The 24,816-nt window shown below is 37.5% G+C and overlaps 1 protein-coding gene across 9 annotated transcripts in view; it reads right to left on the bottom strand.

Moving 5' to 3' along the window:
• The window catches only part of tspan18a (tetraspanin 18a), a 58,066-nt gene extending 33,521 nt beyond the window's left edge, over positions 1-24,545 (bottom strand). For 5 of the 9 annotated variants that reach the window (NM_001002734.4, XM_087259110.1, XM_087259106.1 and 2 more), the window contains exon 1: positions 24,354-24,545. The gene's annotated coding sequence lies outside the window, so the exon portion shown is untranslated. Of the gene's footprint in view, positions 1-23,190; positions 23,262-24,353 lie in introns of all 9 variants that reach the window. The other 4 variants (XM_087259108.1, XM_087259112.1, XM_087259107.1 and 1 more) reach the window with 1 other exon arrangement.
• Positions 24,546-24,816: the final 271 nt, after the last annotated feature.

Below are 24,816 nucleotides of genomic sequence, written 5' to 3'. Positions count from 1 at the left end.
TAAACTACATACTTGATGGACACGTGAGACCAACTGTCAAGTAGAGAGGCTTTGGTAAAGATGATTGTATGACTGTTAATTAACATCTAGCCCACTGGAAAATATTTCAATTGTGTTTTCTATGTTATATTTCATCTGCAACAACAATTCTGAACTTATATAAGCACATTAACGTATGAATGCATGATTATCCAAAGACCTGAGGAGAGTTCTCTGCATGAAAGAATCATGAATGGCAGATTACCCTGCTGCTGCTTCTTTTAATAAGGTAGGAAATTAAATACAACAGAAATGTGGAGGATGTGCTGATGATTGACAGGGCTCTTAACTAAGCAACACTTGTTAATAGTTAATAGAACAGCTTGAATACTCTTCTGTTACACACTCAAAAGTATATATTATTAGTTCGCCAAAAACTACATACTTTTTTGTGTAGTAGAAGTATGCGAATTGCGAAGCAGCATCTGTATCGCACTGAACGCAGTCGACCAATTACAACAGACTGAGTCATCGGACCAATCAGCACAGATTAGCATCACGCTAAGGAGGGGTTTGGGAACAAATGAATCAATGAATAAATCATATGGGAGTTGTTGGAATAATTAGATAAAAATAAATGAATATTATAAGACAATGAACGTTAACACTTTATTGTGATGGTCCATTTGACTATTAATAGACTGTCTGCTTAATATCCGTTGATACTGCTGCTAAACAGACATTTGCCTAATTATAAGAGACTTACATGCAAGTACATGTCAACTTACACTAACCCTAACCCCAACCTAACAGTCTAGTCTAGACCCAATGAACTGTTGTTGTAGACGCTGAATGAATTTAAGTATCTTGGCATAACTCTAGACATTAATTTAAAGTTTGATTTAACTTAAAGTAAGGAAGTTAAGTTAAGTAAAGTTAAGTAAGAAACTGTTATGGTTTTATTAGAAGATTTTTAACATATAAAACAGCAAAATTATACATCCACACCATGATATTCTCTCACTTGACATATTGCATTACATCTTGGTCACAAGCTTCTTTAACTACATTGAAGCCTATTGACTCAATATATAAACAAGCAGTTAAAAATATGGACTTAAAGCCTATGTCATGGCATCCTTGTGAAGGTTTATGTAAACATAACCTTTTTCGTTTTGATAGTTGTAATAAATTTTATTATCTTAAATTGTTATCTAAATGTTTAAATAATCATGTTACAATCCTGTTTTCTGATCTAATCAGTATAGGCATCAAACCTCTCACAGAATTACACCGGCAACTGCTAATGGTGACTCTCTAGTGCCAAAGTGTAAGACCTCCTTTAGTCAATCTGTCTTCTTTGTAAAAAGGAGCCAAACTGTGGAAGGATTTACATGTTAGCCTAAAATCAGAAAGTAACAAATATTTTTAGTAGTGTTCTTAAAAAGTGGTTAAAAACAAAACAGCAGTGTTTGCACAAATCGTCTACTATTAGTTTGTTGTTTGATGTCGCCTTTGCTTTTGCCTTCAGTAATTTATTAGTAAAAATTATAATGTTGTGTATATGTATTTATTATATTTCCATTTTGTCAATTTTGTCAAGCCTCCAAATGCATTTGGTTGTCCAGTGTAACTATGATGTCCATGTCAAGTAAATAAATAGACCCCCAAAACCATAATATGACCCGTTTTAATGAACTAAAGGGCTCTTTAAGAAAATTTCAAACCACACATTTTTTCCCTTACATTACCTCCACTCCCCCCAGTAATAACTTTCCAGCTGTTGCGCAGCGGAGTTACATCCTCCAGGAGCCGTTCAATTCTGCCGACTCCACAGCCTGCCACGCTTCACAAACTGTGAGAAATGATGATTGAGAAAGAGCGGCACATTAACTTCACCATGGCTGGAGCACAGTGCGATGACTAACTCATCACTGTAGCGATAAACAAACCAGCACTCATTACCAAGCCTTGTTTCCAGCTGTCATAAGGGCTACAAAGGCAATTTAAAGCGTAATACAATAAGAGTGAATTTGACTGTTTTGATTCTGCTCAAATGGGCGGAAGGATGTCAGCTCGACTGGAGAGTGGCTGTTTATGTGTTTTACAGGTCACATCTGCGTAGGTATACAACTACCTTATATAACGTGCATTTTACTACAGTCATCTTATGGATTATAGTTTGGTTAGAGAAAATGTGTATCATTTATGTGAAATAGATGTCATTGTGCTGAGGTGTGCTCATATCAGAAAGAGGATGAGTATGAATAAGAGTATGTAGGTGTGATGTTTCTTTGTAAAATTAAGGGTTTTTTGATCGCTTATGAAATATAGGACCTGTCTAATTGTATGACATAATCAGTCCTAAAATAATGTGACAAAATGAGCGAAGGGGTTGCAAGGAACTTTTAGACAGTAGAGCTAAATCAGAGAGATGAAAGATGAATCATCTACAACAGAGGGCAAGCCACAGGCTGCTTCCTAATACTCTCAGGACCATTATTATTTTATGTGAAGAATAACTGACAATGGGCATAGTGATATAACTGATGTAACTGTAATGCCTAGTTCAGACTTCGTGAATTTAGCCGCGATTTTGGCTCGACGACAGCTTTTGAGAAATCGCCGACAAATGCCTGAAATCACAGGCAAATCTCTGCTCGTGCATGTGAGTAACAATCACACAGTATGAACTTTCAAAGACGCAATCTGAGAGAATCGCAGATGAGTCGCCGATGCCTGTGAGATATTTGGCATGCTAAATATCTGGAGCTGTCGGCGATTCAAATCATGCCGTGTGAATTGAGTTTTGACTGAAAATAACGTCAGCCATCGCCTACAGCCAATGAGAGAGCAGCTTTCACTTGTGTGTGCGTGTGTGCGTACCAGCTGCAGGCCAGCGGGAGGCTGGGGGAGAAGTTAAAAGCGCTCTTTTTTGGTTTATTTGGACCCACGAAATGGAGGAAAAACTAGTGGAGGTTTGACAGGACTCAGGAGCAACCGTGTTTGTTTGACGTTTCATAAAGAAAGAAATTTGTTTATTATCAACGTTGAGGAGAAATGGCTAATTCCCTTTAAACCCAGGTGAGCAAACATGTACATGTTCTACCCCATTAAAGGCTTCTTTTTCATTATGTAGTTAATAACAAAAGATATACTACATGTTTTTGGCTGTGAGACAGAGTTTGGATGAAGTTGTCGGCGATTCTTCCTATAGTAAAGTCATGCAATGTGAAAGTCCCTGTCGCCTATCCATCTTGCAGTGTAAACAAAGCAGCGACGAAACGCTAGCCCAGATAGTCATGCAGTGTGAAAAGATCTGTGACACGATTACTTTGAAAATCATGCAGTCTGAACTCGGCATAATGTGGTTCATGACCGGTCAGAAATTTAACTGTGCATTTCCCTGAAAATTACTGCACACCTATATATATATATATACATATTCCTGATATTTTGAATTATACTTTTATTAATTTTCCTTTGACTTAATCTATAGGTCTCAAACTTGATTCCTGGAGAGCCGCAGCTCTGCACAGTTTTACTCTAACCCTCATCAAACACAGCTGATCACACTAATCAAGGTGTTCAAGACTACTAGAGACTATTTGAGTTTAAGACTATTGGCTTAGTCCCTTATTTATCAGGGCTCCACCAACCACCAACTATTCCAGCATATGTTTTACTTTTCAGCCACGACCCAGTACTGGGAAACACCTACAGTATACACTCCTGCATTCACACACCCGTTTATACACTACAGCCAATTTTTGTTTCACCTATAGCGCATGTCTTTGGACTGTGGGGACTGGAGCACCCAGAGGAAACCTACGCAAACAAGGGGAGAACACAAAAATGCCACCTGGCCCAGCCGGGACTCAAACCACTAAGCCACCATGCTGCCCTATTTTGAATCATATTTTATTACACTCCATTAATTTCCATTTAATTTTTCATTTTTTAGTAATTTCATATTGAGCATTTTATATGTATCTGTATAGTATTGATATTTTTTATTCCAGTTTTCGATTTCAGCACTAGACAATTCAGGCTAGCATGTTGCCTTGTCAATTCCATTCAAGTATTTCATTAATATTCATATTTTAATTAGGATTTATTTGAACCACAACATTTGGATGCATTTAGATTACAAAAACAACAGCACTCAAGGTCAACTAACACCTCTAATATTTCACATTTTCACCAAGTGCTGTTGTTATCATCACATCTATAGAGGAAAATACCAGCACCCAACACACAGGGATAGGCAGTATTTATGATAGTAGATGTTTTTCAAATATGTATTTTAAATACAAAATAGTATTTTGTACTTTGTATTTGATAGGGTTTATGAAAATGGGTTAATATTTTGTATCAAAATGCTTTAGTGTCTTGTATTTTAGTATTTTTAAAATACTGTAAAATACTTAAGAAGTCTACATGATGATGACATCATAAAAATCTGGCCTTTAATAGTGGTGTTTTCTCAATTAATTTCCAAGGCTTGAGATCTGATTAGAGAATAGGTTAATATTAATAAAAGTAATCAATGCTTGGAGTATTGATAAAAAAATATGCATCACATATAAAAGAAAGTAACAGATATATAGCATGGGTAGATTCGGGAGCAAGTCATCTGCAGGTGCTCTTTATTTGTTTTTAATTACAAACTTAGACATAGTTAATCAGTATGAGACAAAAATATTTACTAATTCTCCAGTCTACATACTGGTCAAAAACTTTCAACTCAGGATAAGACAGTAAAAACAGACATCATGTTTTATATTGTGTATTAAAGTGTACAATGGCAAAAAAAAAACATGATTTATGGAAATGACTAAAACTGGAGATTTTAGTAGATTTCAGAAAATCACGAAATTCAGAGACTTGAATATTTTAATTGCAAAAAAAAAACAACAACAAAAAAAACTAAATTTATTAAACAAATTATGTGAACAAAATTTTGAATAAACTTTACATATATCACTCTTTTATAATATAAGACTGTTTAGAGATGGTGGTAATATTCACAAAAAAAAGAGATATAGAGAGAGATAGTACTATATTCCAACTCATTATCTGCATTTAATGGTTTTACAGTGATTAATCTTTAAGGCAGGACTTTCTGTGTGAAATTTGTACAAACTCTACAAAAATCAAAGACAAACACAAGTTACATTTTTATGAATACCTCCTCATGTACAGTAGAGGTGAATGTGGTGCAAAGAAGGGATTTGGAAGGTTTGCAAAAAACTCATGCTCTCTTGTAAAAGTATTTTGTAGTATTTTCAAAATACAAAAATACACTGTTTTATTTTTATATATTTGGTTGCTGCTGCATTTTGTAGTTTATTTTGATACACTTAAAATGGAGGTATTTGGCATTTTATTTTAAAATACATTTCAATGTATTTTTGTTCATCCTTGCCTACACATCATATGATGAGTGCTTGGAATGTCATTCAATGTCATCTGATGCACTCAAACACTTTTTTAAACTAGAGTCTGCACTTTAAAGCAAGCCTAAATATTTACCATTTAAGTAAGGTCTTGCTACCGCTTTCCTGGGAACAATTTGTCCTTGGTCAGATCAACTTCAGAGTAAAAAAGAGAAATAGGTGAGAAAAGTTGAAAAAAAAAGTCCTAATAACCCAACTGCACCACACTACTTCCCTCTGAACACTATAAGGTACAATTCAGAACAGGCTCTGGGAAAGCTTTGTTTCTGCTGTTTCAGATGACAGGTATCAGAGAAAGTCTTAGGCTTTAACAGGGAGCACTGAAGGCCAGACTCTATACCCCAAGGACACAATTATGTGCCGTACCTTCAAAGAACATGGCAACAGCACTGAGGGAGTCTGGCTGCTCTCAGTCTCTGGAGTCTGGTCCAGTATGGCAGGGGAAAAGGGAATCAGTCATGACCCATATCTATCCACTAACTGAGCACAAAGTTATTCTGCAGTACTTGAGGTCCCATAATCAACCGAAGCTCACTGACAGGACACAGAACCAGACCATGGATCATTTGTCCACTTTTGTTGTAGAAAGAAAAAGTAATATCTTTTTATGCTATCATTTGCTGGTGTTTAAACACCTTTTGATATTATTCTTCAAGCCAAATCTACACTGTAAAAACGTTCTTGTTGTTTCAACATAAAAAAAGTTTTCGTGCTGCCTTAAAATATTAAGTTAAATTCACTAAAATGCACTTGAATGTTTACAGCCCAAACTGTTTAAAACCCTCCCAATATGGCCAAAAATTAAAAATGAGTAGGTACGCACACATGGGTTTTGTTAAATATTAAACAAAAAAAAAAATGCATGTTTAAAACATTCAAAGTCATCCCAAACCTGCCCAAATTGTCAACCTGCTTAAACAATTTTTACATGTTTACAAAACACATACAAATATAATTTTAAAGTGTGTTTATTTAATTTATTTATTTATTTGCACATATTTGTACTTTTTAAAGCTCAGATGTTTCAAGCAGGCAACACGGTTGCTCAGTGCTTACCACTGCCGCCTCACAGCAAGAATGCCGCTGGTTCAAGTCCCGGCTGGGTCAGTTGGCATTTCTGTGTGAAGTTTGCATGTTCTCACCGTGTTCACGTGGGTTTTCTTCCGGGTGCGTTATAGGTGAATTGAATAAACTAAACTGGCCGTAGTGTATATGTGTGAAAGAGTGTGTATGGATGTTCCCCAGTACTGGGAAAATGGATGAATGAATGTTTGAAGCAGTAAAGTTAACTCCACTGTTAACCCTTGCTGTAGATTACGCGGTAAATAACTCTAAAATTGCCAGTGTTTTGCTGTACGAAAAGGAAACAGTATTTTACTGTAAACATGTAGGATTTATATATAAAAATTGTGTAGTGCAAAGAATAATTTATAGTAACTTACTTGATTGACCCATTACATGTAGTAACTACTGTCAATAAATGGTAAATTAATGTTCACCAATTACTGTTCCATCTACTCTGATGCTTTATGTTGCTATATGTTGCACGTACCTGTAGATTTCTAACAAGCCTGAAGGACGTCAATTAGGTTGATCAGGTATGTTAAATTAGGCTTAAAGCTGAACTGTGCAAAGCTGTGGGCCCCAGTAATATATCTTAGTTTCTTGAACATGACAATGAGTTCACTGTACTCAAATGGCCTCCACAGTCACCAGAGCTCAATCCAATAAAGCACTTTTGAGATGTGGTGGAAAAGGAGATTTGCATCATGGATGTGCAGCCAACAAATCTGCAGCAACTGCATGATGCTCTCATGTCAATATGGACCAAAATCTCGGAGAAATATTTCCAGTACCTTGTTGAATCTATGCCACAATAGATTAAAGCAGTTTAGAAGGCAAAAGGGGGTCCAATCAGGTACTAGTAAGGTGTACCTAATAAAGTGGCCAGTGAGTGTATATGAGTTCAGGTGACTCTTTCTTTTTTAAGTCTAATTGGCACAATCATTTTTTACAGTGTAGAATGTGTGTGGTATATACTTTGACATGAACAGTCAAATGCACACCCTTTCAATGTTTAATCAATTTTAATTAAACTAGTTTACTTAATTTACTAATAATAAGAATAATAATAACTAGTAATGAACTCTTGCAGGAGTCCATACATCTGCAATCTCTGACAGCGAGTTACTGTGTAACCCACATAAACATTGTTGTATTCTTTCATGCTAGAGTTGTACATGTGAGGGTACTTTCTAACCTCATCACACAAACTCTCATTTACGTAGGCACTGTGAGAACTTAACACACGTTTAGTTCTTCTCTTCATTCCTTCAGACATAACACTCCCACAATGCTCTTAAAATTTACTAAATGTAGCACATTTACAGCCAATTTGTCCACTGATCTGCACTACGCACTAGCTCTTGGGTATTTCAATAACAATGACCTACTCGGCAATTCCTTCTGTATGAAGTCACATTATACTGCAGAGGTTCAGTCAGTGTGGGTGGTGAGCTATTATAAATGATACTTAGAAATATCCAGGGATGGACCATTCATTCAAAGCACCAGGGTCTTTCCCTATAGGGAAGTTGACTCGTAGGCCAGCTGTTGAACTCAATTTATGTCAATATACAAAGACTTCGAAAGAGAAAATGTACCGACATCTTTTGACCAGCGCATTCATGGTGAGACTGAATTCTGTCAAAATACCCTAACCAGCCACTTTATTAGGTACACCTAGATTGTACGAGGTTGGACTTTTACATTCAAACTATTTTAAACCATTGGTTTACTCCACTGTAGCGACCCCTATTAAATCAGGGACTAATCCAATAGAAAATGAATGAATGAATGAATGACTATTTTAACTATTGATGGTTTAGATTTGATTCTGAAAAGGAGCCCAACCAATCAAGCTAGAGAAGGCAGTGGCAAGCCAAAACTCCTCCAATTGACAGAAGTGATGGAACACATTGTGCTGTTAAAGAAACCAGTCTGAGACGATTTGAGCTTTGTGACGTGGGACATTATTCTGCTGGACATAACCATCACAAGATGGCAATGCTGTGGTTATAAAGTGATTCTCATGTCAGCAACAAAACTGAGGTATGTTGTATTAATAATGCACAATTGCTGCTAGGAGTCCCAAAGTGTGTGAAGAAACACCTCCACACACTATTACACCAACAACAACTATAAACATGTTGCACCAAATTATGACCCTACAATCAAATGCCTCAGCAGAAATCAAGTCTCATCATACAAGACAACATTTTTTTCTTCTGTTGTCCAATTTTTGCATAAACTATAGCCTCAGTTTGCTGCTCTTGGTCGACAGATGTGGTAGTGTGGTCTTCTGCTTAAGTGTTTAAAGGGTAATGAAACACCAAAACACATTTTTTGAGCTGTTGACAGTCATATATGTGTCTCACACTGCTAAAAACACCATTAGGACACATATATTTCACTAAAAAGTGAAAATTGGTTGTTTTTGCGTTATTTCGAGCAAATTCGTACCTTCAGTTTGAAATTAATTTTTTAAGCTGCGTCACGGCCATGAGATCTTAGCGTGTATTCCAGCATGTAGACTGGACGTCTGTACCTGAGAGTACCTTGTGACGTCTCTGAATGTGCTGCATTCATTCATGTGTAAGACTTGGTTCAAACTGATCAGCGCGCTCTGTTGGGTATGCGGTGCAACTTCATTAATAAGCATGATAGCTTCGAAGACTGTTTTTACCTGTTAAAGTGTTCAGACGGCAGAGAGACGACACGTTGTGTTGTCAAGCGGGAGAACAAGAATTGTTTGGAGATATGGGTCGTCAGTGTTGCTTTTATAATTTGCTGCAGTGAATGTTTTGTTTTCATTTTCCCCCTATGAGAGCGAAGCTGGACTCACGTGTGGATGACAGTGCATGCGACAGAAATACGTGTCCAAGGAGCTTTTCTCATCTGGAAATGGTGAACACTGGATTTGCTGCTCGTCTCCTTTTAATAAAGATGAGGTGTGTTTATTGCCTTTCTATAGGCTCAAACCACTCTGGTTATCCTCCTCTGGCACTAACAACATACAAAACTAGGAATGCACAGAATTTTCTGGCTCTGAAAATTATCGTTACAAAATGGCATTTTCAGCCGAAAGAGAAATACTGTAGCCAAAAATACAAGGCTAAAAAAAGGTTATGCTGTGCTTCTAGTTAAAAATTAAGCTATTATCAAGTCAAGTTTTTTTGAAAGCAGTATAATCTGAGTTATTGAGTGAATAAAACCAGAACTATTACTACTGTTCCTGGTTTTCATCATAGTACTGTACATCCAAGATTTTCGCTGACCTGAATTTCATTGTCAATGCATCCCAACACAAAACTGCCACTGCCACTGAATATTTTCTGTTTTTCAGGCCATTCTCTGTAACCCATGGCTGATTTGACATTTGTGTTACAAACAGTTAAACAGATGTGTAAAGGCTTCACAATTAATCTAATATTAATTAATTACAGCTGAATAACAATCACAGTATGATCATTGAACATAAAGTATGTGATTTAATTAGCTGTAATGTCAGAGTTTCAGATAAATACGTCAATTATTTCTTTCAATTTATTCCATATCAGAAAACGCCAGATTTTATTGTTTATTATAGGTCACTCTTTATTTTGATGGTCCATTTGTTGAATTTAAGTTACATTGCATCTAATGTCATTAGATTATAAGTAGGCTGTTAGGTTGGAGTTAGGGTTAGTGTAAGTTGACATGTACTTGCAAAGTTTCTTATAGTCAGTTAAATGTCTGTTTAGCAGCAAAATCAACAGATATTGAGCAGACAGTATACTAATACTCAAATGGACCCTCAAATATAAAAGTGTTCTCTTTATTTTGTTCCCTCAAGAAATTCTCACAACAAATGCATTGCTGTCATCTCCTTGTTTTGAATACATTCATATTAGTTATAGTACATTTTGTGTTCTTAGTAAATACCACTTAATAATGTCCAGATATCATAGACTTCCTTAGGCCTGATATTATTCCACATGTTCTGCACGTCAGAAGTAAATTATTCAGATTAATGGATTAAAAAAGAACTTAAAGAATGCATAAAATCAAGCATGAGTGTCATAGTCTTATTAGAGTATGAGTAAATTTAAATTTAAAAAGTTAAATACAGTATTATCAAAATAACAAAGACATTCTTGGGCTGCACGATATTGGAAAAATCTGATATTGCGATATTTTATTTTTCTGCAGTAAATAAATATTAGGATATGAATACAGTTTCAGATGATGTTTTAGATAGCTCTATTTGAAGGTTTACAAGGGAGTCTAACTGCATTCGGTTATAAATCGAATAATCACAATGCAAAAAAAATGCTTTTCTTACTTTTCCTGTTTTTTCTTGTTTCTGGTCCAAACATCCAACAAATTCTTAGACCAAGCAAAAATACTAGTTTTCACTGTCAAAAGAAATAAGTGAAAATTAGGAGATTTTTGCTTGTTTTAAGGAAAGCGGAATAATTTTGTTTTCACTTTGAAATGTAAAAAGACAAAAAATTCTAAGTATGAATTTTTTTTTCATAAATCATACAAATTCAATATAAATACAGCATTAAACACAATTCTGCAGCTCCTGGTCCATTATAATTCAGACAGGACATTGCATATCTTTGCAATGTGACTAATGCGCATGCACACATTGCGATATTGATGCTGAAACGATATATTGTGCAGCCCTACTGACATTGTAGATATTTACACACATATTACATTCATATCACAAGTGAATAAGCATGAAATAGTGACAGGTTGCAGAACAGCACTGAAGGAGAAAAATAAATAAAATTGCTCATCTACCAACTCATTCATTTTCATACTGCATTGAAATTGACACCAGGATGAAAGATTAAAATAGTAGCCATGAGATACCTAAAAAAAGACAAAGAGGCATTACCTTACCAGATTCTTTGGCTTATTTACTGCATTGCCACATTTTTACCCCATGTTTCACTGTCTGAGATGTCCGAACGTCCTAAGGGAGTCGGTGTGATTTATTACAGCACTGGTCAAAAGCAATGGCTCTGATTTCACTTTGCAAAGCCTCAAAGCAAAAAGCGTCTACCTAATAAATGGACTCTGGGAGAGAGTTCACATCACTTCATAATGGCAAATTCAAAACATCAGATTAGGTTCACAATTCATGGCCGCAGCCACCATAAGAATCAATAAACATCATCACATTCACAAACGCAGAGCTATGACTGAAATGATAAGGTCATTGCACCTATGCTCCAATTTCTGCAGGATTCATGAAGGACCGGTGCATAATGTGGCTTGTGTTTGGGCCAAGTTACCTCACAATCAAGCCATCTGGCCCTCCAGATTATTACAAAGAGTTTCTCTTCACCAACATGAAGCTCGGTTTCTATTAGAGCACAGTAGGACACAGTGAACAGCGGTAAAGCAGTGTGTTTAATGAATTGTGGAGAGCAGTTTCTCTCCCTTAATCCCCCCTTTTCTGCTCTTATTTTAAGCATATGGAGTTTGGATGTGTTATTTTTTATTATAATATCACTTTAGATCCCAACGGGTGCCAATTTGGAATTAAAGGCGATTTTGTTTTCATGCAGAGATAAACAAGAAGGCTGTGCATATTGAATAGCACTGTAGCAGCGTTCCCAATTCGCATACTATCCGTCCTAAATAGTATTAGAAAATAAAAATTAGTATGTCCCAAATCATAGTAGCCTATGATGAAAATATGTCAAAAAATATGTTGAAAGTATGCTGAAGGTTCCCAGATGGTTTACTATTTTAATGTAGAAGCGTCAATAGACATTATTTAACCCCAACCTAACAGCCTACTCTAATGACATTAGATACAGTGGAAGCAAAAGCGTCCACACCATAACCATTAATATTGCCCACAATGCATTGCAAGTTGGATGTAATTTTGATTAGAACTACAAACTCGGGTAAAAAGTGTAAACAAACTACAAACATGGTGAACGCGCGAGACCAACCGTCAAGTAGAGGATTCAGTCAAAATGTTTGAATGACTGTTAATCAAATAGGGTATCTAGTCAACTGGAACTTGTTTAAATCACTTTTTCCTTAGTATATTTAATATGCAAGAGCAATGTGAACTTATTTCAAGATATGTTTGGCCGTTAACTTCTGAATGCAGAATGATCCAAAGGCCTGAGGAGGTTTCTCTGCATGAAAGACTCATGATTTTAAGATGAACCTGCTACTGCTTCTCCAATACGGTAGGAAATTAAATATGACAAAAATGTGGATGATGTGTCGAGAAGATTTACAGGGGAGGTAACTAAGCAACATAACAATCTGTTAATGAAAAAAGTAGTATGTATGTCCCCTTCTTTTACACACTCAAAAGTAGGCTATTTACTTTTCCTTCACAATAAAGCACATATTTTTTGGGCGTAGTATATGTGAATTGGGACGTAGCAACTGCAAAAGCAAAAACTAAGTGCAGATAGAGAGATCGAAAAGCGAGCTTATGCTGCAATAATCTTGTGAGTTCTGCCATTTTCACATTGCTAGGTTATAAAAAATTGGACAATTATGGAGGCTGGGAGCATTACTGAGCCACAGGCCAGAGGATTGTGGAGAGACTGATGGTGTTGATTTGGGGAAATGACGGATGCCTGATAAGGCAAAAAACGTTATAGACCAAAATTGAAACTGCATTTTTCATTCCGCTGAAACAAAAAAAAAACTAAAAAGTTATATTAATTAAAGTGATTAAGTAAGGTGAACCCAAAATGCTTTATCAAGTGAATAATTACTCTAGCAGCTTCTCATTTTTTCATAATGCTATTAAAATTAATATGTAATGAAGAATAATGATAAAGAACAAAGCTCCTGATTTAAAAAAAATACAAATAAAAAGAATAAAACATTCTATTTAAACCTCACGCATCACGCAGAGGATGCCCTTCCTGCTACATCCCAGTACTGGGAAACATCCACAGGCATTCATTCACACTCATACACTACAGCCAATTTAGTTTGTTCAATTCACTTTAGTTTGTTCAATTCACTTGACTGTGGGGGAAACCGGAGCACCAGGAGGAAACCCACACCAACACGGGGAGAACATGCAATCTCCACACAGAAATGCCAACTGACCCAGCCGTGACTCGAACCAGCGACCTATTTGCGATGAGGCAGCAGTGCTGCTAACTACTAAGCCACCGTGTCACCAATTGATTTTGGAAAATAAAAAAACATAATCAAAGCTAAGATTACATTTTTGTCAATGTCTGGTTAGGGTCGAGCTGATCAAGATGTTTTTTATTTTTGAATCTCAAACCGAATATCCATTTTTCATACTTCACTTTATATTGGTGATGTTTAAATTCACTTGTAGAATTTAATATAATGAATTTCTCTTTTTAATGTAATTGTATTTTTAGTCACAGTCTTTATTCATTCATTCTTTCATTTTATTATCGAACAGGGGTCGCCAAAGTAGAATGAAACGCCAACTTATCTGCAGTGCTATATCACAGTGGATGCCCTTCTAGTCGCAACCCATTACTGAGAATCACCCATACACTCTTACATTTACACTACAGACAATTTAGGTTTTTTTAATTCAGCTATACCACATGTCCGGGGAAACCGGAGCACCTGGAGGAAACCCACGCAAACATGAGGAGAACATGCAAACTCCACACAGAAATGCCAACTGACCCAGCGACCTTCTTGCTGTGAGGCGATCGAGCCACCCACTGCACTACTGTGACACCCACAGTCTTTATACTTCAATACAAAGAAGTAAAGATTTTTAACAGCTATATTAAACATAATAAAAAACAAATCTTCAGTATTGAACAGTGCAGATGCATTTTATCATATGGCCAACATTTTTTTACAATCATCAAACTACACCTGTTTTCAGAATAATTACCAAACAACAACAACAAAAAACTTAATAAAAATATGCAGCACACTTATGTAAAACAATAATTGTTCCTGTTTTCATGAAGCTTGGAGGTTGATGATAAAAATAGCAATTACCACATTTAATAGCAAGAGAAAAAACGAACTGGGAAACACCCATACACTCATTTACACACACACACACACACACACACTATGAACAATTTAGTTTATTCAATTCACCTACAGCGCATGTCTTTGACTGTGTGTGAGCTGGAGCACCTGGAGGAAACCCTTGCGAAGACTGGGAGAACATGCAAACTCCGCACAGAAATGCTAACTGACCCAGCCAGGACTCAAACCAGCGACCTTCTTGTTGTAAAAGTGCTAACCAGTGATCCACCGTGCCGCCCTTCAACCTTTATGTTAACAGAAAAATTTTTGGCATATTCTAGTGTCTTAATGTGATTTAAAAGTTAACTTGTCCTTTAATGCCCTTTATTAATCCAGGGTCGCCAGAGCGGAATGAACCACCAACTTATCCAGCATATGTTTTACGCAGTGGATGCCCTTCCAGCTGCAACCCATCTCTGAGAAACATCCATACACTACCCATAGCACATGTCTTTGGACTTATGGGGGAAACCGGAGCACCCGGAGGAAACCAACGCGAATGCAGGGAGAACATGCAAACTCCACACAGAAACGCCATCTGACCCAGCTGAAGCTCGAACCAGCGACCTTCTTGCTGTGAGGCAACAGCACTACCTACTGCGCCTCCCCGTCGCCGTCAACTGTAATAATATATTTAATAAGATTACCTTTTTAAGAATATTTGAACTGTAGTTATTAGTGCAACCATACAACACACTAAATAAATCACATTGGTACACTAGCACTCCACAGTCACTACAGCATCCAAAACACACTGATTCACTGTCAATTGCAAAAAAAGAAATTAAAAATCTATCTGACAACAATTTCCTTTTCCATCCTCAGTTTGCTAACCAGCTCTATGGACCCACATGTGTTAGGGATTTGAGGCTTCCAAGTTAATTACTTTAAGCTTTGGGAGATGCACATTGATATACAAAACTCATTTCACTGTAAATTAATTTTTGCGCATGCCGAAAAAGGTCTGTCGAAGAAAACAATTAGAGAGGGACATTATTCATAGCTCTTTGATATTACATGCTAAATTTCCTGCTTTATCAAAGTGTTTTTGACAGAAGGCTTTCTGGCACCACCTGGCCATTGTTCAGTTTGCTGCAGAAGCCGGCGAGGACGTCTGCCACTATTGTAGCTGACTTCAGAATGTGGAGCTAATGGTCCTTTATCTTTTTTTAATAAAACAAGAATTTTAGTTCAGCAAATCTGGGTTTAGAAGTCTGACAAACAAAAGAGAGTACTGCAGAAGTAGAGTGTTGGCCAAAAGTGATGAAAACTGACATCTTTTATTTAATACTATTAAAATTCTGAGCATTTTGCTACAATGATTTATTTTCAGTTGTTCTAATTAATCTGGGTAATTCCACCAAATATTGCTTTCCTAGCTTTTTAAACACTGCGATCAAAACACTTTGCTATTGTGTTGTCTAACAATACTTACGCTAAAACTCCTCTAAATTATCACATTTTAATTTTAAATCTCCCAACAAAATAACAGGAGTGCACAGACTACTATATCATTTAATGAAGTTTTATAAACTAATTTCTAGAGGAGTATGTGATATGATTGATCGCAGCTGATCTCGCATCAGTTTTCATTGCTAGTCCAATCATATATCATTGCTAGACCAGTCAGATGAGTTTTAGCGTATAATAAATAAACCCATTCATCCTACCTTCCTTATCTTCGTTTTGAAGAGTGCCCTCATCCATCCCATCTCCCCTTTTACCTTCTTTACCATGGGGAGCTCTCGAGACCTACCATATCTCGGACCCCCTGTCATGATACACGACCAGGTGGTAGCCCTGAGCTCAAGTATCTCCAAGCTCAGGGTTCTTTCCTGGGAGTGTGCCAAATCTGCAAATTGTATCAAGCAATAGCTCAGTGTAAACTCTTGAAACGGAGTATTATAATTCAGTTTTACACAAAAACATGAGTTTTCAAGTGGTCTCTAAATTCTTGCTTTAGTTATAGATTTTTGTTTAATCAGTGAACTACTGGTCACAATGCACAAAAGAACAACTACACACAGTGTAAACTCTCTAATTGTTCACAAAATGTGAATACCCATAATATGTTAAGCATGTTGCTAGATTATGTTTAATATAATTATAACTAATGATCTCGCAGAAAGATATGGTGTATTTTAAGAACTATAAACAGTTTCTTTGCTAGTACTGATGTTTATGTCAATGTATGAAACCTAAAATAAATGTGTGGTTGAAAACAATGAGAATTTGTGATCTATGAAAATCAATGCTTCCATCCAATGATGCAAATTAAATTTATGCACAAAACTGGAATATTGCATAAAAAACAAATAAAGCAGCGTTTCCATCCAAGGAGTCAAAGAGAACAAAATCGTCACTTCCTGAATAACTGGTGCTAATATCAACAGTAAAAACAGAAATTGCTGCAGTAGGAGAAGCTGTTTGAATATTTTCTTTACTTAATAAATGACTTGCGCCTCAGAAGTTGATGCCAATGCACAATAAACATGTGGGGACGTTTAATTTATTATTAAAACAAGCATTACTAACATAATAAGACTGATACTGGAGTGGTTGTTTCTGAATCAGGTATTTTAGACGGACCAAAACAACATTTTAGATGTTTTACAATGTGCTCAAATGGCTGGTTCATCCATTTGAACATTTTTATATCATTACATGATCTCTTATAACAAAATCACATTACTTTTTTCATGCGCATACTGGTATTTGTTCGGTAAAAGTTTTTCTAATGTATTTCATGCACATCTTCAAGTTTATCCTATTCAGTTATGTACATGTTTTTTATGTGCATTTTCAAAACTTATACTCAAACTTGTAATTCCGTCAACCATTTTTTACGCGCATGTCCAAAACGTGCATAAAAATAGGTAAATGAAAACGTAGGTTCTGACACAGCTTTCTCTGGCTCAGTGCCAGCGCTCGAGGTAAAGCAGATTTGAATTTAGCAGCTAATCACACCACCGTGATCTTTTACTCCAGAAAACTGCCAAGATTGACCACACCACTGTAGTGATCTCATCAAGAGTTAATGAGCAGATACTGGAGTAAGGTAAGAGCATGCATGCAATGCAGAGTTCTGATATATATATATCGATCAAAAATGAGAAAAGTCGCATAAATTCCAACATAACTGTTTACACTTAGGATCTATTGCAAAACATCATATCCATATAGGATTGAATACCATGGCACAATCAGAAATAAAAAGATCAGATTCCATGCGGCTTGTGGTTTTCACAATGTCGTGTCAAAAACACATCTGAGTCACATATGGGCAAAAAAATTGTACTTTGGGCCACATTTGCCTGCTGTGTGAAGCCTAAGTCTTTAGAGAAAGCAGCAAGGCTGTGACTGCAGATGAAAAACAGGAACAGATGGGACTACTGTGTGTCCCTGGACATTTTATCATGACTCCCCACAAAGACACCAGTCAACACATATACATGCGGCAGGGAATGATAGAACTGCCTCATTGAGAAACAAAAATTTCTCGCTTCTCTTTGCCTCCTAATTAGCCGATGCGCTGCATGGTGCAGGTCCCTGACTCGCATTAGAAAGTAGAAATGAACACCTGTGAGCTTTACCCACATTCTCAACCACATATACGGATGCTTCAAAAGGCTTTCAGATGGGCCTAGACGAGACCTCAATCCATGGCCCCAGCCTTCACAAGCAGAAATCTGGGATCTCCTGGGTCGCCATTGATCGTGGCGGGGAAGAAACATCACAAATGCTCACAGGTGGAGATCTGGACAAAGGAACTCTTTATTGTTGGAGACATGGCCTGGTGGGGAAAGCACATGCCCTGACATGTTGCATGATGCAGGGTTGAGCGATTTAAAATGCTTTTTAAATTCCAAATGAATTCCTGAATCTGAATTGAGAAGTCAACTGCCTGCAGACTTGCTATTATGTCATAGTAAAAATATGATAAACTAAAAAAGATGATTATGAACTGAAGAGTTGTCGAGTTAAACTCTAACGCTTTGATAGAGTTTTGTTTAAAAGATTGTTGGAATGTTTTATAGATCTTACAGGCAGACAAGGAAAATAGAATTTAAAATCTAACATTGCAATATCTAGTTTTTCTGCAATATACACTCACAGGCCACTTTATTAGGTACACCTTACTAGTACCAGACTGGACCTCTTCTGTCTTAATCCTTCGTGGCATAAATTAAACAAGGTGCTTGAAATATTCCTGAGATTTTGGCCCATATTGACATGAAACAGTTGCTGCAGATTTGTCGGCTACACATCCATGATACGAATCTCCCGTTCCACCACATCCCAAATGTACTCAACTGGATTGTGCAGTGCAGTAAACTTAATGTCATGTTCAAAAAACCAGTCTGAGATAATTTGTGCTTTATGACTTCATAAAGTAGCCATCAGAAGATGGGTAAACTGTGGTCATAAAGGGATGGACATAGTCAGCAACAATACTCAGGTAGGCTGTGGCATTGACACAATGCTCAATTGCACTAATGGACCAAAAGAAAAGAAAAAAATCCCCCCCACTATTACACCACCATCACCAACCTGAACCGTTGATACAAGGCAAGATGGATCCATGCTTTCATGTTGTTGATGCCAAATTCTGACTCTATCATCTAAATGTCGCAGCAGAAATTAAGACTGATCACACCAGGCAAAGTTTTTCCAATCTTCTATTGTCCAGTTTTGGTGAGCCTGTGTGAATTGTAGCCTCAGTTTCCTGTTCTTAGCTGACAGGAGTGGCACCCGGTGTGGTCTTCTGCTGCTGTAGCCCATCCGCCTCAAGGTTCGATGTGTTATGTGTTCAGAGATGCTCTTCTGGATACCTCAGTTGTAACGAGTGTTTATTTTCTCTTTTTTGGACCGATCTCTTTAAACCCTATGGGAGATGGTTGTGCGTGAAAAAGTTTCTGAAATACCCGTCTGGCACAAACAACCATGCCATGTTCAGTCACTTAAATTACCTTTCTTCCCCATTCTGATGCTCAGTTTGAACTGCAGCAGATCATCTTGACCATGTCTACATGCCTAAATCCATTGAGTTGCTGCCATGTGATTGGCTGAATTTAAATTAGTGTTAACAAACAGTTGTACCTAATAAAGTGACCAGATAACTATTTAGAAAGAATTTATTTCTTTAGATTGATTGGGATGTTTTTTTGTAGGAGAGTGCATCTGCATAAAATCTAATAAACTAAAACTTAAAAGCACAGGTAAATACAATAAAGAAAAAGTTGCAATTGAAACAAACAGTCTTTTATTGTTTTCTAAGTCTAAAGCTGCCTTTCCACTGCACATGTCAAACGACAGGTGACAGACCGGAAGTCATTCATTTCCAATGTAGAGAAGTCCAGGAGCTGCGTGGAGTTTCTATCATCTCCGTATGCTAAAAATTGTAACTTTGAAAAACTTTGGCATGAAGTTCACAACATTTTCAAAACATCACAAGCATTCATAAAAACTATTAAAAACACACAACACTGTACAAAAGCCATCACTGGGGGCTCATCCTTTTAAATTATACTTTTTGTACTTTTTAGGTACTAAAATGTAAGCTACAGTATAGAGCACAGGTGTCAAACTCAGTTCCAAAAGGGCCGCAGCTCTGCACAGTTTAGTTCCAACCCTAATTAAATACACCTGATCAAACTAATTGAGTCCTTCAGGCTTGTTTGAAACCTACAGGTAAGTGTGTTGGAGCAGGGTTGGAACTAAACTGTGCAGGGCTTCGGCCCTCCAGGAATTGAGTTTGACACCCCTGGTATAGAGCCTTTAGGTACCATTCTGGATCTCTTTACATACAAAAGTGTACCTTTTGAAAGGGCCAGGTCAGACATTGACAGTGCCACATACAGCAGGACAGAGGCAGTCTTGTGGTCTGTCTATATAATATGCATCTGCATGGCATCACTGTTTTTTACAAAATTGCAGTGTACGAAAAATGTTTTCAAAAGTTACCATTTTCAGACTTCTAAAACACTCTTGCCATGTAAATGACCAAAGAAAATGCATGAAAAGTTTTCCATGTTTAACATAAAAACACGACCCTTAGTTTTTGATGGTGCTGTTGAGATTCAAGTGGTCTACCAAAATGTGTCATTACTCCAAACAGAAACCGAGTACAAATGCCAGTACATCCGGCGAATGGAATCAGGGCAATATAAATGACAGATCCAATGAACGTGAATGGCGATAATGGCTTTAATTCTACCCATCACCTTTCTTTCACAGAAGAAAAAATTACACAGGATTAAAACAACAGGAGGCTGAGAAAATGACAACCTCAGCTTTGCTGCAGATGTGGGGGGTGTCTAAATCCAACACATGCAAGGACTTTTAACCAAGAGACAGACAGGTTAGGTTTTCAGAACTAATTCTAGCAGGGTTACAACATTCTGCTGTAATACCACATTCTACCCTAGGCATTTAACCGCAATTATATAATCTATAGTTGAAACCTAGCATTACCGTGTTTGCAAACAAAGTAAAGGAAGTAGACAGTAGACATTATATTCTGTACAGTAACCGTCATCACAGGTGTACTGATGTAGACTGTCACTCAAATGCTGTGCCTGCGGTGCTGTTCTGCTCTTCTGTGCCCACTGCCAGCCACAAGCCTAACTAAATCCAACAGCGTTCAACACTTGACAGGTTGTATAATTGACTTAAACTGTCTGAGCCTGATTTATAGGGCCATTGTTTCTGGTGGAGATATGTGAAATCGGTTTTATGCCGTAAATAGCATATACGCAGGGTGGAAAGTCTTTGTGTTGACATGTCAAGCCCTTCACGCCCCTCTTTTTCTCCACCCAGTAAATACGTTTAATCGGTTTAATCACTGAAGGGGAATCAGGTCCTGGCCAAGCTTCTCTTCTCCTCTTTTTTTCAGACACTGTTAATCCTGCTGCCTCGAAATTCAGCCCCTCACCTGCCAATCAGCTCCTCCCCTGTGTGACTGCTTCTTTTAAGTGGCTTTCCCGGTCTTAGCTAAAAGCTAGAGGATGAATAGTAAAAGATATCAGATAGATATCAAGGGATAATGTCTCTTGCTGCTTTAAAGGGGATTTTTCCTGACATCTATCTTAAGTTTAAATGGCCAGTCAGACTCTAGGAGCAAGGATTTGTGACTGTGGAATGTTGTGAATGACAACACATTGCAGAGACATTAAGAATACTGAAGAGCAATGCGTAGGGCGGGGGTTCAGCATAAGTGAGACTTTAGGGACTTTTAAAGCTAAGCATATAATGGGTTTTCATCTAAATACATTTTTGAAAATGTTTTCATTGTCACAATGGGTGTGATTGAACAGGCAATTAATAAATATGCCTATTTGAAGTCAAAAAGAAATCAAATTTGAATCACATTCTCAGATGTTTTATGGTAGGTTAAACTGACAATTCGATGAACAAAATATTATAAACCTTAGCTATTTCATAGAACAATATAGCTTGCAGTCTAGATACTTTCCTAAATGATTATGTTCATTGTTTATGATCTGAATAATTATGACACTTCTTAATGATCCTACAATAGTTTGAGCCTGAATATGTTGTAAATGGAGATGTGCTGAAGTCAGGTAGAGTTCACTGGTAGCTTGCTTCATTAGGGTCCACCTGGACATTTTGTGGTCATGAGGTTGTCAAGATTATCCAGATAATAAAGCAGGCATGGTAAATATTGACCAGACCTTAATCACAGAGTAGTGCACCAATGACAAGCTAGCATGTGCCACAGAATCCTATTGACCACCTTCAGCTGATTCATTTTCCAGCATATAAATATCTTAAAATATTGAGGTAAAGTTTTATATTCACACATTCGGACTTTCTCCTTAACAATACATTTCACAAAAATATTATTATCAAATTCTAAATAGTGAAATAATATTAGCAGCCAATGACTATCACAGTATAGCTTTAAGAGTTCACACTTAGCTGATGATCGATTCGCGAAATTGGCATGCTGTCCAGGAAGAGAGCCCTGAGCTCGTAATATCCTGGAGCCTGGGGCTCCCTTTCGTTAGAAGGGTGAGAGGGGAGTTCGAGCTCAGGTAGGTCTCGAGTACTCCCCTGCTTGTTGGCGTGTGGAAAGTGTAAACTAAGGTATATCATTCATTCATTCATTCATTTTCTTGTCAGCTTAGTCCCTTTATTAATCCGGGGTCGCCACAGCGGAATGAGCCGCCAACTTATCCAGCACATTTTTTTACGCCGCGAATGCCCTTTCAGCCACAACCTATCTCTGGGAAACATCCACACACATTCACACACACACTCATACATTATGGACAATTTAGCCTACCCAATTCACCTGTTTAGCTTACCCAATTCACCTTTACCGCATGTCAACCGCATGTGTTTGGACTGTGGGGAAAACCTGAGCACCCGGAGGAAACACACGCGAACGCAGGGAGAACATGCAAACTCCACAGAGAAACGCCAACTGAGCTGAGGATCGAACCAGCGACTCAGCGACCTTCTTGCTGAGAGGCGACAGCACAACCTACTGTGCCACTGTGTCGACTAAGGTTTATCTTAGATGATAATTTGGATTAGTCGATTGGCTATGGTGTATGTCTTTGGATCATGGGAGGAAACAAGGGAAACCAGGGGAAACCCACGTAAACACAGGGAGAACATGCAAACTCCACACAGAAACGCTTACCAGTCCGGTAGGAGGCTGGACCAGAGGTGTTCTTGCTCCGAGGCAACTAGCTACTGGGCCGCCGTGCCGTCCTATCAAAAAATTGGGGGAAGTAGGGGTGGAAAGGGGGAAACTTCAAGATGAAGATAACTGGACTGAAACGCTCTGGTTATTTATAATGCATTTATTATTTATAATCATCTGATTGGACAGAGCTAATGTAAGCTAATGTCATAAGCACGTGACCCTCTCGAAATTAGTTTATAAATAAACTGCACATTGTACACAGTCAAACAAATAGAGCTATTGTTGTTTTCAAGTCATATTTACACGTGATTTTAGACTGAATATTCAAAGTACCATGGTAAACATTATAGGGAGCATGTCACAAGTTGTCACCGATTGAATGTGTAAATATAAAACCAACTTTACCTCAATCTAAAACATTCTCACTTTTGACACTTGTAGCATCATCTAAAATTGCTGCAAACAAACTCGCTATACACAAGCAAACCCAGCTGATGCTTCTACTGGTGATTTTCAACGACTGAAAATGTTTGTAGGAGAAACCGGCTTGGCTTGAATTCAAATACAAAACATAATCTCAAGAAGCATGTGTGAGGTTTTGGCAGCCAAATGAGACTGCTTAACCAATTCACACGTGAAAAAAACAATTCAGCCAAAAATAAAAAGCTGGACTTCTTGCCAACAAACAAAACCGACCTCCATCTTCCAAACACATTGCAAATGACTTAAAGGTAAATATCACGTGGCCGCTCCCACTGAATGCAAACGAATAGCAAGCAGTTCATTAAGCTCTGATGATTAAACTTGTAAACAATCCAACTGTTATGTCATCTTTGGGTAGCAATAGTTAAAGTATGGGCATGCAATGTTAACAATGTGAATAATTTAAACAATTATTTAACTACAACAAAGTCCAAACTCGATATAAAGTCGTTGTAATTTGTCTCTTCAAACAGTCTTCTCTCTTCTAAAGTACAATTAGGATCAAGTTTAACTGATGCATAAAAACCCAAAAGACACAACTTTATCAAACATATCCTATGATTAGCCATCGCAAAACATCATCATGCCCTCAAAAAAAAAACTTTCAATGAGAAATACACTCGTCTCCGCTGTTTCAGGGTCCAGTTCTGTTTTCTGTGGATCAAAACACCTACCGTGTTTTCTGATATCCTCGCGCTTAAGTGCAGATAAACTTGACGAAAACTCGGCTATCCAAGAAGAAGATGGAGATGAAAACGTCCTCAGGACTCATTCAGTCGCAGTGTGAATCTCTCGCCCGGTTTATTCATTCCTCTCGACAGCAGTGAATCAGTGAGCGGCTCTCCTCTGACTCCACACTTCACTGTGCTCTCTGTGATGATTGCGCTCAGCCACACACAGTGGCCAGGGGCGGATACTAGACCCTCACGCCTCCTGTCATTAATTCTTCATATTGCACATAAAGGTGACGAATGGTGTTATATCGCATATACTGGTATATGTAGCCTATATAACACAACTGGAAACCTCCGGCAGTGATTTAATCCGTTGCTGTGCACCTATAGGCTATGTTACAGTAGCTGCATGGCTCCCAAAAAAACATACTGTCTCCAGTTAAGACCAAATTACCTCTAACCC

This window comes from Danio rerio, chromosome 7, assembly GCF_052040795.2.
Source record: "Danio rerio strain M-AB ecotype USA chromosome 7, GRCz13ab, whole genome shotgun sequence".
Taxonomy (NCBI): domain Eukaryota; kingdom Metazoa; phylum Chordata; class Actinopteri; order Cypriniformes; family Danionidae; genus Danio; species Danio rerio.
This window is presented reverse-complemented; position numbering and strand designations above follow the sequence as displayed.